Source organism: Triturus cristatus, chromosome 1_1 (genome assembly GCF_964204655.1).
Source record: "Triturus cristatus chromosome 1_1, aTriCri1.1, whole genome shotgun sequence".
NCBI classification, from domain to species: domain Eukaryota; kingdom Metazoa; phylum Chordata; class Amphibia; order Caudata; family Salamandridae; genus Triturus; species Triturus cristatus.
The window spans coordinates 709,981,825-709,996,493 of record NC_140579.1 but is presented as its reverse complement, the minus strand read 5'-3'; the positions used below and the strand labels follow the sequence as shown (position 1 = coordinate 709,996,493).

The window sequence follows — 14,669 nt, the reverse complement described above, 5'->3', positions numbered from 1 at the left end:
TAAGAAGGAGAATGTGGATAGTCAGTGAAAGAGTAGATAAAAATAAGCGTGATGCACACAGAAAAAGACTGCACATGAGCAAAACTTAAGAAGAGATCAACATGTACATTCAATGATAGAAGAGAATCAACAAGTGCCTTGACTTAGTAACGGCACCTATGTATTGCTAATATTGTGTGCTAACCAATGTATGCCCTGTACTGAGTTATGTAGCTGAGAGATCATCTCTGGATCCCCAAAATACTGTAAAACCCCCGTCACTGGCGTCAAGACGACATCCCACGCAGGCTAGTCCCTGGCCATATGCTGTCCAGGCTGGTTCATCCTTTTCTGGGTTATCTTCTATCACCTGGTTTACATTCTTGGCGATGGCCATAGCTCACCTCTGTTGATCTAACGGTGTGATTGAACGCTATGTCATCCTGGAGATTGATCTAGACATCTCCTTGGATGCTAATCTCCAGCCCAACAAGCCTTGACACAAGCTGGATCTGAGGATGATTACCATTAATTTAATCATTTTTCCAGCCTCTCTTCGCGTGAATGTCTTTTTTATTTTCCTAAGTTGGACTCCTTGCCCTCACTAGTCTCTCGCCTAACGCAGTAGTAAATGCGTTTTGAGCACTTGTGTCTTTCTCTTGGCTAATGCCCAGATTTAAACATATATATTACACCTACTGCCCGTATAAGTGGTGAGTCCCCTTTTGGGACTCTATTTCCCATGCTTCTTGTTGTATTTACGGCGCTTAGCACGCACGACGCTAGGCAGAGTCCCGTTGGGACTCCATTTCCCATGTTATTTCTTGTCCCCACGTGACACGGAATGCCATCAAATACGGCATTCTCCCAGTATCCGGTTTCCCTTCCGGCAGGACAGACGCATAAGGAACTCGACGCCGCAATACAGGTATGTCCCTCGGCTTTGTGGAGCCTCCTTCGTTTATTTGTTCGGCGTATGTGTTCCGCTTGAAGCATTCTGTCGTTTTGGTTTCAGCGGTTTCTTTTTACTGCTGACATTCAACTGTGCCATACCAGACGATTTCACGGCTCGATTTCCACTCACTCCTCTCTCTTTTGGAATGCTAGATATGTGCGGTGTCCTATTCACCACTTCCTGCAGTGGCGCCATACTTGTTGTGGCACGGTTGCTGCTCACTCCCTACTTTTGACATGCGAGGTAATTGCGGTCTTCCATCTACCACTTCTTTCATGCCTGTCTGCCGTAAGACTCCACTTTCCAGGAACTCTGAGCCCCCTCCCCTACACCTTGTCCGCTTGTTTGATAAAACATCTAGCGCTTCACGCATTTCTCATGTTTGGTACTAAACTACCGTTATGGTCCCGCAGTTTGAGACAGCTAATGCAGTCCTTGTGGGCCTCCTTCATAGCCAGGGACTAGCATGCGTGGGATGTCGTCTTGAGGCCGGTGACGGGGGTTTTACACTATTTTGGGGATCCAGAGATGATCTCTCAGCTACATGCCTCAGTACAGGGCATACATTGGTTAGCACACAATATTAGCAATACATAGGTGCCGTTACTAAGTCAAGGCACTTGTTGATTCTCTTCGATCATTGAATGTACATGTTGATCTCTTCTCAGGTTTTGCACACGTGCAGTCTTTTTCTGTGTGCATCACGCTTATTTCTATCTACTCTTTCACTGACTATCCCCATTCTCCTTCTTAGATGGGGTTAGCATTTGTACCCTTGGCTAATTGGCCCCGGACAGATGCGGTAACTTTTGAGACCACATTTGGTAAGTGCGGCTTTGCTATTGCCTCGAATTTAGCTGCAATAGATTTTGGACTTGACACTATCTGTGTGCAAGCTGATTGTACTTGGTATGTGACACTCCACTAATATTGACACCAGGTGTATTTGTTTCTTTTCTCTCCACTACAGGTTGTAACGGTGGATCCTACTGAATACATTAATTTCTGGTTCAGTATACATCATTTGGTTTTTCTTTTTTGGTTTCACATTATTGCAGTAGCTGTTATAATCCTTTGGATCCTGACGAAGGCCAAGCCACTTTCATAGGTCACTGATGGCCGAAACATGTTGATCCTCTTGATGTACCTGTCTTGATTCTTGACAGCTGCATCATTCAGCTTATTGTTGTTTTTAATCCTGTCATAGGGTAGCTAAAATAAAGTTTTCGCCGGCTAGCTCTATAGGCAGTTTTATCTCACATTCACTAGCACTGCACTCCACACTCATCCACACACCACGCTCACATAGGGTTTTTAGGACAACCCATGTGCTCAATTTGAAAAACATCCCTGAGCTCCTCCCTTGTAGAGAGGGGTTGTAGCCTGCGTTAGGACTAGGTTCCTAACGCGAGGAGAAACCCTTATGATGAAGCATGACACCTTTGGTGTGTGAGGGTAGTCGTCCTTAAAAGGGATATCTTCCCCTGTTTGGTCGATTTCTCCTCTGGTGTCATTTTTTTTGTGTCACACTCTAGTACCTTCACAAATCTGGACCCGTGGTCTCGTGTGTGTGTTAAAATGTCTAAAAAACATTGACAAAACCAATATATTTCTCAGAGCCGAAACATATTGTCCTGTAATGCTTGTCGCTTTTTGCAGTTTTATCTAGTGCAAACTCCGTCCGAAGGATTTGTAATGCTTTAACTAAGCACCAGTTAAATTACACAAGGTCACATTCATTTGTTATAGATACAGGAGATTAAGGGCCTGATGTACATAGGCAAGCATTTGCGATTACCAAATGGCACATTTTTGCGATTCGCTATTTGGTAATCGCAAACACCCTTGTACAAATGTGTGCTTTATACATTTTGCGCATTCCTAGTGGGTCGCAAATACCCACCCAAGAATAGTCTCGGTTTGCAACCCATTGGGAATTTCAAAAATCACAGGCCACCATGCCTGTTATTGCTTTTAATTAAAGCAATCTTTATTTTTTTTAATGCATTCCGTTTTCCTTAAAGGAAAACAGTATGAGTTTCAAAAAGAAAAATACATTTTTTTCGTTTTTAAGAGTAGGCAGTGGTCCATGGGACCACATTTCGGTTGCAAAACATTTAGACATTCACTGCAATTTGGTATTAGGTAGGGACACCCTAAACACGCCCCTTCCTAATACCGTATTGCAAACCCAATTTGCAATATGGTAATAGGTTATTGACTCACTATAAAGGATTTATATAGTTAAAAAAGCCATCTGGTATTATGTGATTTGCCAAAACCCCTTCAAATCGAACTAACACTAGGAACAGCTTCATGTATGCACGCTATCAGGGTAAGTCTCAATGAAGCTCGGCCTAATTTAACATCTGCTCTGCTGGATGTTCTCTTTTAACGGGAGGAAAATATGAATGTGATTTCAGAAGCCGTAAATTAGAGTGACATTGAAATAAACAATTGGAAAGTTCAGGTAAGTAAGGGGTGGGTTCTAAGCCCCTTTTAAGATTCGTTTTTTTTACTCACAGAAGACTTCCAAGAGCAGCACAAGTGCTGTGCAGGCGAAACCTAAAAAATAGAGGATAAAGAAGGGGAAAAAATGATATTGGTAAAGGAAAGTATTGGTCCATCAGCCCTGGTGTCAAAGTGCACTTCTTTGTAGGGAGATGCACATATGTGGTAAGGGAAAATTCTATCCCTCACAGAGCAAGAAAGTTAATGGTTCAAGTGATCTGACCCACTTCACGACGCTCTATGCTGTAGTCGTCGGAAATAAATGGAAATCACCTTTGAACTAATCCATGGATGAAGCTGGCTCACCCACACAGTCACATTGTCAACCAGAAGGACACAACTGCAGTCAAAGCAGTCTTCAAGAAGTGCCTGCAAGCTTCACCCAATGGGCCCTCAGATGATGTAATAGGCCTACAAAAGTCAAAATGATTAGAGTTGTGCAAGAAAAAACGGGCATGTGTATGTTTTATGTTTATGCATTATATTTGAGTATCAATTTCAAACATCTCAGTTCACTGTGGAGTGCTCCCACCTCCTGGGAATCAGCTTGACTTTCCCACCTAGTCATCTGTGATAGTTTATAATGTGATCAGCCTAGTATTCCTCCCAATTCGTTGCAATGCACTCACCTTTCTAAAACATTCAGCTTGAAGTTTTAGTGGGCTGGGAAATATGCTGCCCCATCAGGAAATATATAGAATGTGTCACTAGAGTCCCATTCACTGGAAACCGTGTCAGGCATATACCGGAGGCCACTTAAGGGCTGTGTGAAAACAGCAGCAAGGCCATGGGGAACACTATGAATATCTATATGGGAGAACAGGCACACAATGGAATATTGCAACAGGTGGGGTGTTACACATTTGAGATGGGTCTCTCGGTCTAGAGCAGTTCAGAAGCTGCTGTATTCCTCCCCCCCCCCCCCCCTTAAGACAGCTTTCTCACACACTTTGAGAGAGATGAATCACAAACACACAAGCAGACTGGGCCACACAAATGCAAACAGACAGCTCAGAAACGCACCCTAGGATAGATGGGTCACATTAACGCACTTATTAAGCAGTCCCGGACGTTTAGATAGCAGGGTGAAATACCAGGGTTCTGCAAGGTCACAAACTCACAGGTGGACAGCCATTACCAACCCACTGTAGTAATATGGGCACGTAAGCAGGTGCAGTAGGCTAACAAAGAAAATAAGATAACAAAGACCCACAACATAAAAAGGTGAGAGGCCTACCATCAGAGGCTTGATATAGAGCCAATGGCTGAAGTGGGCGGACGCATTGCCCCATGCTGTATGCTGCGCTGTGCGTAAGCAAAGAGAATAACAACGGAACAAGCCAATGGGTGAACCCCGCTGACCAAAGCCCCGATATGTAACAACATATATTTTTTGTAAAATAGTCCGCCAAGAAAGTTAAAGTTGTCTCAAAAGCCAGGTCTAAAGGACGGTATACCGGCGCTGAAAAGAATGCATTCCCTTCTCTGAATGAACGCCCAGATCGCGCCTCCTTAGCACCCACAATCTCAGCTCGTGCCACAGCAGACATATCTCTCGTTTGAATGCAGCCCAGGATGGCTCCTATTAGTGAAACGCATGCTCAAGTAAAGAAGTCGATGCACACGCCCAAGAGAAACACTTTCTTTAAACAAATGTTGCATGAATATCTTTTAGAGTACTCAGTCATTACCCACAGCACTCAGAAACAGCAGAAGAGCGGTATAAAGCAAGGACTAGTTGGCAGTGTTGACCTAATTTTACATGAAGAATGCCTTCATTTTTACAAAAGAAAAACCAAAGAAAAGGCGTCCTTGCTTTTATTTAGTAAATATGTCCTTAACGTACAGCAGTTACTCACACATCACATCGGCCCAGGTTGCCAGATTTTTTCACAACTTTCAAGCCCAAAAGCAACGAAACGGTAGCCCAAAGTAGCCCAATGTTGCCACTCCATTAACCTACGTGTAGCCTGACTACAACATTCACAAATATACTTCTATTTCAAGGATTATATGTTTACCTCCCACATTAATCAGAACTTTTATTTTGTACACTGAAATCAAAGTTGGTCTGTCTGGAAAACTGTAAATCACTTGATATTGCATGGTGTGGAGCAAGCTGGCCAAATATTTTCTGGGTTCAATGTGGGGGACCGCAAGTGCGGAAACCTTCTTCTTGGGGAAAGGTGCTCTTCAGCTTGCATACTCATGTCAGGTCCCCCAGAATAACAGCATTATAGGCCAATGCTCCATGTTTTTTCACACTTGTTTAAATGCTCCCAGAGCAATGCTGAACATCTCTTTACATACGCAAATTACGTATGTTTCGTACTTTTTGGTACTCATCAGAAGAGAGCAGTTTGTGGCATGGGGTGTAGGGCTTGCTGCTTGATGCTCCGATGAGCTGATACCTGATAAAGTGCAAGTGCATTCTGCAGACTCACCGAAGCTCCATCTCCTGTTTTTTGCCAGGCAACAGTATGGTGGATCCTTGTTCAATTGTGCCTAAGAGTTCTTCTGGGCCAGGCACTGGCAAGATTAGCAACAGCCCATAGTCTGGCAGTGGCACGGTGAAGGCTAGCAGCATCTCAGAGTCTGGCAGTGGCACTGCCAAGATTAGCAGCATCCTTCAGGGTCTGGCAGTGGCAGGTTGAGGTGTGGAAAATGCTTCTGACAGTGCAGAATGTAGCAGCACCCTTCAGGGTTTGGCAGTGGCAGGTTGAGGTGGGCAACATTGTTCTGACTCGTTAAGGTGCACAAACTTCTTCTGGGCCAGGAACTGCCAAGATCAGTAGAATTCCATAGTCTGGCAGTGGCACTGCCAAGAATAGCAGCATTATAGTCTGGCAGTGGCAGGTTGAGGTGTGGAAAATGCTTCAGGCAGTGCAGAATGTAGCAGCACACTTCAGGAGCACACTTCAGGGTTTGGCAGTGGCAGCTTGAGGTGGGTAAAATTGTTCTGACTGGTTAAGGTACACAAACGTCTTCTTCTGGGCCAGGCACTGCCAAGATTAGCAGCAGCCCATAGTCTGGCAGTGGCGTGGTGAAGGCGAGCAGCATCTCAGTCTGGCAATGGCACTGCCCAAAATAGCAGCATCAGAGTCTGGCAGTGGCAGGCTGAGGTGTGGAAAATACTTCAGGCAGTGCAGAATGTAGCAGCATCCTCCAGAGTCGGTCAGTGGCAGGTTGAGGTGTGGAAAATGCTTCACGCAGTGTAGAATATAGCAGCACCCTTCAGGGTTTGGCAGTGGCGGGTTGAGGTGGGTAAAATTGTTCTGACTGGTTAAGGTACACAAACGTCTTCTTCTGGGCCAGGCACTGGCAAGATAAGCAGCAGCCCATAGTGTGGCAATGACACTGCCAAGAATAGCAGCATCACATAGTCTGGCAGTGGCAGGTTGAGGTGTGGAAAATGCTTCAGGCGGTGCAGAATGTAGCAGCATCCTCTAAGGTTTGGCAGTAGCAGGTTGAGGTGGGTAAAATTGTTCTGACTGGTTAAGGTACACAAACGTCTTCTTCTGGGTCAGGCACTGCCAAGATTAGCAGCAGCCCATAGTCTGGCAGTGGCACGGTGAAGGCTAGCAGCATCTCAGAGTCTGGCAGTGGCAGGTTGAGGTGTGGAAAATGCTTCACGCAGTGTAGAATATAGCAGCACCCTTCAGGGTTTGGCAGTGGCGGGTTGAGGTGGGTAAAATGCTTCAGGCAGTGTATAATGTAGCAGCATCCTCCAGAGTCTGGCAGTGGCAGGTTGAGGTGGGCAAAATTGTTCTGACTGGTTAAGGTACACAAACGTCTTCTTCTGGGCCAGGAACTGCCACGATTAGTAACATCCCAGGGTCTGGCAGTGGCACTGCCAAGAATAGCAGCATCCTTCAGGGTCTGGCAGTGGCACTGCCAAAAATAGCAGCATCCTTCAGGGTCTGGCAGTGGCAGGTTGAGGTGTGGAAAATGCTTCAGGCAGTGCAGAATGTAGCCGCATCCTTCAGGGTTTGGCAGTGGCAGGCTGAGGTGGGTAAAATTGTTCTGACTGGTTAAGGTACACAAACGTCTTCTTCTGGGCCAGGCACTGCCAAGATTAGCAGCAGCCCATAGTCTGGCAGTGGCACGGTGAAGGCTAGCAGCATCTCAGTCTGGCAGTGGCACAGCCAAGAATAGCAGCATCCTTCAAGGTCTGGCAGTGGCACTGTCAAGAATAGCAGCATCCTTCAGAGTCTGGCAGTGGCAGGTTGAGGTGTGGAAAATGCTCCAGGCAGTGCAGAATGTAGCAGCATCCTTCAGGGTGTGGCAGTGGCAGGTTGAGGTGGGCAAAAATGTTCTGACTGGTTAAGGTGCACAAACTTCTTCTTCTGGGCCAGGCACTGCCAAGATTAGCATCAGCCCATAGTCTGGCAGTGGCACTGCCAAGAATAGCAGCATCTCAGAGTCTGGCAGTGGCAGGTTGAGGTGTGGAAAATGCTTCAGGCAGTGCAGAATGTAGCAGCATCCTCCAGAGTCTGGCAGTGGAAGGTTGAGGTGGGTAAAATTGTTCTGACTGGCTAAGGTACACAAACGTCTTCTTCTGGGCCAGGCGCTGCCAAGATTAGCAGCAGCCCATAGTCTGGCAGTGGCACGGTGAAGGCTAGCTATATTCATTAGAACAAGGGGACCCAAAAAGGTAAATGAGTACCTTGGGTATTCGTTTAGTGTAGACAACAATGGTCCTCAAAACATAGGTGATGCAAAAATAAATATAGTTCCGGATCGATACTATATTCCGGAAGTCCAGCCGGACAACCGATTTAATTATAAACAATTGAAGAATGCATACATATAGGAACAAATGTACGTGGGACACAGTCCTGTGCCCAAGGTAGAACAAAACATTAACAAAACAAACAAGGCATTTCAGGCAAGATAAAGAGTTAAGCTTATTTTGAGATAGTGTTATAAGCTTTTTTTGAAAAATAGCTGTTGCACTTTTTAACACATTGGAGTAACGTGCATGCTATTTTTAGAGGGGGTCGACGGCGTTTCGATCCTTTTTGTAGGGTGTCAGGATCATCATCAGGACTTAGATATGTACATGCCTGATTGTAAACGAAATTGCCTGTATGAGTGGGGAGACGGCGACCGTACACAGACGGCGACCACTACGGTGAGGGCTCCAAGGAGAATACTCGTGGAGTAACCGCGATCGGTTCAACGATGGTGGAAGGTTCTGCTATTTTCACAATGGAAAACTCCCGTAATGTGGGAATGGATATTAACGATACTTCAATAGATGGCGGCGTGGCAATGCACAGTGCTCCGCAAGGTCCTGGAGTTAGTAGTGAATCGAGCTAGCAGCATCTCAGAGTCTGGCAGTGGTACTGCCAAGATTAGCAGCATCCTTCAGGTCTGGCAGTGGCACTGCCAAGATATGCAGCATCCTTCAGGTTTTGGCTGGTTGAGGTGGGTAAAAATGTCCTGCCACTGCCAAGAATAGCGTTTACAACCAACAAGAGCAACACTATTCCCCAAACCTGGGGAAAATAAACAATGTTATAGCTATAATAGTCCAAGAAAATTATTAAAAATTAAAAAATTCACATGCATGAAAACACAGAAAAAAATTATCTAAGCAAGAAATCCTGAAAAGGTACCCAACATAGAGACAAATATTTATACAAAAACATATTTTTACTAAAACAGCAAATATAGAACAGCCATTACAAAACAGTTTAAGAATACTTAAAATGTGCTCACATGGTTACACAGGGGACATCACTAAAGGCTTATCGTACAGTTTCTTACTGAAGTATTTTACGCAGATGCACAGTTGTTTCTTTACAGAAATGTCAGTGGATTCATCAATGATCAAAGAATAAGGTGAACTGCCCATATCTTGAAGGAGCTCCCCTTTGAAATAGGGGCCTAAAAGTCCATTTATTAAAGCTGTGCACTTTGTCCTGTGCATACGGAAAGGAGGAACTTCTTCACTTAAAATTTCTCCCAGTCTGTCAATGCTGTTGATTGATGTGCTACATGCAGTTTGCACAGCAATCCTAAGTGCTCTCCTTTTCTGGTCATTTGATAACTGACAAACTGGTTGTGCAAAATATGCCATGGTTAGGCTAGGTGTGTCCATGCGTGCACGATGTCTTGTTGTGGATGCATGCAGCTTTAAATCATGGTAGTGGGCCCGCAGCTGAGTGACAGTATTTACAGTTTGCCTTTGCTTCATCTGTTTTTACAGGGGCAATCCACTTTTTTAGTTCGGGATCAGACTCCTCTTCCTTTCTGTACACTTTCTTGTACTTTGACCACTTGCCCATTTTGAAAGTTAGTTTGTAGCTTCTTGGGACCTGGTAGAGGACTGTACAATCTCTGGTGTGTGGTAGGGCAAGTATCTGCAATTGGAAGAGATAGAATATCCATCAACATCCCTGGTTCGATAAAGTTAGCCAAAAACCATAACATCACTTAGTCCCAAGCGTCTGTGTAGCAGTGAGGAGCTTAACCCAGTTTATGGTCTGGTGCATGGTCTCCTGCATTGATCACCCAAAAAACCCACACAAAAGGACAGTCAAATCATAATTGAACCTTAAAACGCATTGCACACATCACCAATGGCCAATGTACTAGCCATCTCCTTAGCATTCTAGCTCAGTTTATCACTCATCCCAATATGCAATGCAAAGTAACCTTCAACATATCTCCACCTGTGTTTGCCCCTGTAAATATTTGGTCATAGGCTGGACCACTGGAATTGTGAGACTGCGAGGCAGAGGCATTTTTCCACATAATTATAGATTTGACATTTTCGCCGCAAATTGATCTGCTGCATAATCTGCAGATAGTACCAAAATAAATTATTTCCACCTGAAATGGAGCAAAAGTTACCAGAAACAGACAGCTGTTGCCACGCAGTTACAGACCCATTGCGATGGTTGAATCATCAGCTTTCTGTTGCTTACTGCTAGCTTTGGGTGTTAAACTGGTACTACTGGAGGTGCAAATACCCAGATAGTGTTAACAATGCACAAATTACAATATGGCACATCATGTGATTAATCCGCTTAGCTGGTTACTGCACCGGGCTGCCCATATGAAATTTGTATATAATTGTGTTCCTGAGCTGGCATGGTTGGAGAGATCTGTGGGGTGGTCATTTTCAACATAAGCCCATATTGGAGCCTTTTTGGGAGTTGTAAAGAACACATTCTTTAGGGAATTTGCAGGCTATAGTGCCCAGCCCTGTTGCAAGCAGTCTAGGGAAAATAGGGCCATTGATCAACAAGAATATTAATAATTAAGTTATGCAAGTCGTGTGAGAAAGCCCATGTTCACATTTGACTTAATTTGCTTCCCTAATAGCATTTCTTTTTGTTTAGCCACCACATTGCATGTCTGTAGTTTTTTTTCATACTGTGCATTAATCTTGTGCTGTGACCTTGTTGCTCGCAGGTATCCGAGTTCAGGTTGTGGGCTGGCGTTTCCCAATGGGACACAATTCAAATATGTGGGCCACTGCGGAGTTTAGATTATTTTGTCTCTCTGCAGAGTGCAAAGAGCAATGGTTGCAAGTGTCAATTGTGATTTATATATGAAAGTGTGTCATGGTGCTATAAAGCTGCCGAAATATTAACAGAACCAAAGTCTCTTTAGGGAACTGAGAGGCAAGACAGTCATGTAGACGATGTAGGTGGCCCAGATTATTATAGAGACACATTATAGTCTATTAAATTAAACACAATAGGTTTTCATACAACAAATATTCTGAAATCATATTTAAAAGTACCTGCATACAAGACAATAAAGAAAGTTTTGGCAACAAAATATTTGCCGAAGATCACACCATTTAAGCAGGAAGCCGTGATTTATCCAGGCATTCTGGTTTCACTTTGTACCTCTGCATTTGTTGACGGTTTTGTATAGTGTGAACTGGCACAGAAGGTACTTAAACGCTTTACATGAGCACCAGTTTGATTACACAACGTCAAATTAATGTTTGCAGGCACCAGGAACACTATATGCGCTCCATTTCAGAACCACTGCTCCACTTTAAATGGGTAAATATTAGGCAACACCTGGAACATACTGGTGAGATAGTAAAGATACATATTCTATAGGAGGGGAGAGATGCCCATTATAAGGCACTGGACAACTGGTATCTACAGCCATATAAATCATGAGTACACAATTCATTTGCCCACAAATAAAACCCTTCTAAAACAAAACAACTGCCATGAAAACAATATTAAGAAACCCACTCCCAAGGAAGATAGGCGTCTAACTTGGGCAGAGACCCCTCTGTTGAAACATCAAACAGAGGCCGGCGGATCACTGATGTGGAATTGCTTGCCATTGGTGGTAAACACTCTGGCAGGTTATTTGGATAAGGAAAACTGCCCTTTCTTGACATTGGTACTTAAGACTGGAATACTTTAGACATGGAATGCGTTTCAAAAACAGCCACTATTATCAATAGAGACTGAATACCTACGTCATCCTTTGCTTGATTACCCAGGCAAATATTACATAACTATAAAGTAATAGAACCACTTCATTATTCTTGTCATTTATGCTGTTGGGGGGGGGGGGGGGGGGAATTAAGATATTATGACCTTTAACAGGATGCATTTTGTAACTGACTGCATGAACCACGTGGTGTGGTACAACCTTGTCATCTATAGAAATGTATGGTTCATCATGCTGTTTGAATGAAAACCAAATAGTTATAATAATTTAAAAAACTAAGTTTAACCAAGATGCAAACACAGGAGGAAGACTGCAGGCAATGGTGGGACCAGGTAAAATAATGTAAAGGTGGCACTGGGATAACTGTGCTCATGTCAAGGACACGTTGGGTCATATTCAGCTTCCGGAAGGTATGTTAGCAGTGAAGGAGGAACATTCCTGGTTCGCTCCATGCCTTCTATTCACATTCAGAGCCGGCTATGTTACTTTTGCTCTTCCCTCCTGTTAGACTTGTGGGTCTCTAGTTGGCACAGGTATGCACTTGTTACAAATAGGGACCCTCGTCTCTAGTCAGGGTAAGGGGGTACACTCCTAAAATAACCCCTGCTCACCCCCTTGGTAGCTTGGCACGAGCAGACAGGCTTATCTCAGAGGCAGGGTGTAAAGCATTTGTGAACACATACAGTAATCAAGTGACCACACTACAGATGGACACCACACAGGTTTTATATCAAAAATAAATATTCTTTATATAGATTTATCACAGGACCATTCATTAAACGACAAAAACACACAATACTGTTACTTTTAGACGGTAGGATTTAGCTTAGTTCTCTTAGTTCTTAAATGCGACACTTTAAGTCAATGTACCTTTTAGATGCGACACGCAGGGCAACGAAAGTGTTGCAACGATGTTGATGTGTTGAAGATTTTGGTGCAAAGAAATAAAGACGTGAAGATCTTCCAGATGCGGCACGCTTATCTGATGTTGCGAGAAGACTCGATTCGATGCTTCAGCTGCAGCGGCGACAGACTTTACGCGATGCGACAGCGCGCTTGGCAGCGACACTTCTCCGACGTTGAGAGACGCTTCCGCTCGATGCGATGTTGCAGCGGCGACACCCCTTTACGTGATGCGACAACAGCAGCTCCGACGGCGGCACACTTCTCCGTGGATGCGAGGCGCTTTTCTTGATGCGGTGCAATGTGACAACTGCGATGGCGACACGCATCTTCCTCGATGCGAGACTCTTCTCTTGATGCGGTGCAATGCGTCGGCTTCGATCGCTGCAATGGCGACACGCTTCTTCGGCGTTGCGAGACACTTCCTGGATGATGTGAGACGCTTACGCTCAATGCGATGCTGCAGCAGCGACACACTTTACGTGATGCGAGACAACAGCTCCGATGGCGGCACGCTTCTCCTTGAGTCGCGCTTCCAGCTCCTTGCGACACGCAGTCCCTCAGAAGGCCCAAACAGCAGAAGCAGGCACTTCCAAAGGACTCTGGGGAGCTGGAGGGTGAAGTCTGTTGTTCCTGAGACTTCAGCAGGAGGCAAACTATTTTCCAAGCCCTTGGAGATCCTTCACAAGTTGAGCAAAAGTACACAAAGTTCATTTCTCCTCTTTGGCAGTAGGCAACCCCTGTCGGCCAATCCCCCAGTTTCAGGGATAGTCTCTCCTCAGTTTATTCTTGGTTCCTCTCCTCAGCAGAGTTTCTTCTTGTTTCCCAAAGTGATCTAAATTCTTGGGATCAGGGTCCCAATACTTGTACCTCAAAATCCTTTGTCCTCTGTGGACAGAGGGGCCTTTGGCTTGTTCAAATCGGTTCTGGTCAGTCCTGGAGCACTTTGTTTACCTGACTCCTTCTTTCCTTTCAGAGTGCAGGGCAGAGACATCAGACTCACCACAGGAGGTGGAGCCAGCATTGTGGAGGGAAGGCACAGCCCTATTCAAGTCCCAGGTGCAACTCCTCCCGCCCATCTAGATGCAGATGTCTCTATTCACCACTGGGACACCTCACCCTGTCTCCTGGAATTCCCCAGCCCTGTCACTCAACTCCAGACAGGGAATACACAGCCTAGCAGAGGCAGGTTTGAATGGTTAGACAAGAAAATACCTACTTTCTAAAAGTGGTATTTTCAAACCCAGAATGTTAAAACCAACTTCACTAAAATATGTATTTTATCATTCTGAGTTCAGGTATACTAAATTTGAATTTCCACCATGTTCCCTGAGTCAGTTAAGATTATAAGATGTAATAACCAAACTGCCCATTCTTGCCTATGGAGAACAGGTAACCTTGCAATAGAGAAACTAAAATCGTTGTAGTTCACTATTAGAACATGCCACACACACCAGGGCATGTCCTACCATATCCTTACAATGCACCCTGCCCTTGGGCCTACCATAGGGGTGTCTGATGTGAAGAAAAGGGAAGCTTTAGCGACTGGCAAGTGGGTGCACTTACCCAGTCAGCATGACAGTACCAGACTGCACGCAGGCTCTGCAATGGCAGGCCTTAGACACACTTTTACAGGCTGCTTCTGTGGGTGGCACAACCAGTGCTGCAAGCCCACCAGCAGCATTTGGATTTACAAGCCCTGGGCACTCCTGGTGCACTGTACTAGGGTCTGACAGGTAAACCAAACCAACCAATCATGGAATTACTAATTGATACATCAATTTACCATAGGGAGAGCATATGCACTTTAGCACTGATCAGCAGTGGTAAAGTGCCCAGAGTCATAAAACAGCCAACCGGTCAGAGAAAATATAGGAGGAAG

The 14,669-nt window shown here is 44.8% G+C and overlaps 1 long non-coding RNA gene across 1 annotated transcript; it reads left to right on the top strand.

Annotated features, from left to right (window-relative positions):
- The first annotated feature begins 862 nt into the window (after window positions 1-862).
- On the top strand, window positions 863-4,945 carry LOC146870935 (uncharacterized). Its single transcript, XR_014959481.1, has 3 exons — window positions 863-907; window positions 1,689-1,758; window positions 1,905-4,945. It is a non-coding gene; the product is annotated as an uncharacterized LOC146870935 (long non-coding RNA).
- Window positions 4,946-14,669: the final 9,724 nt, after the last annotated feature.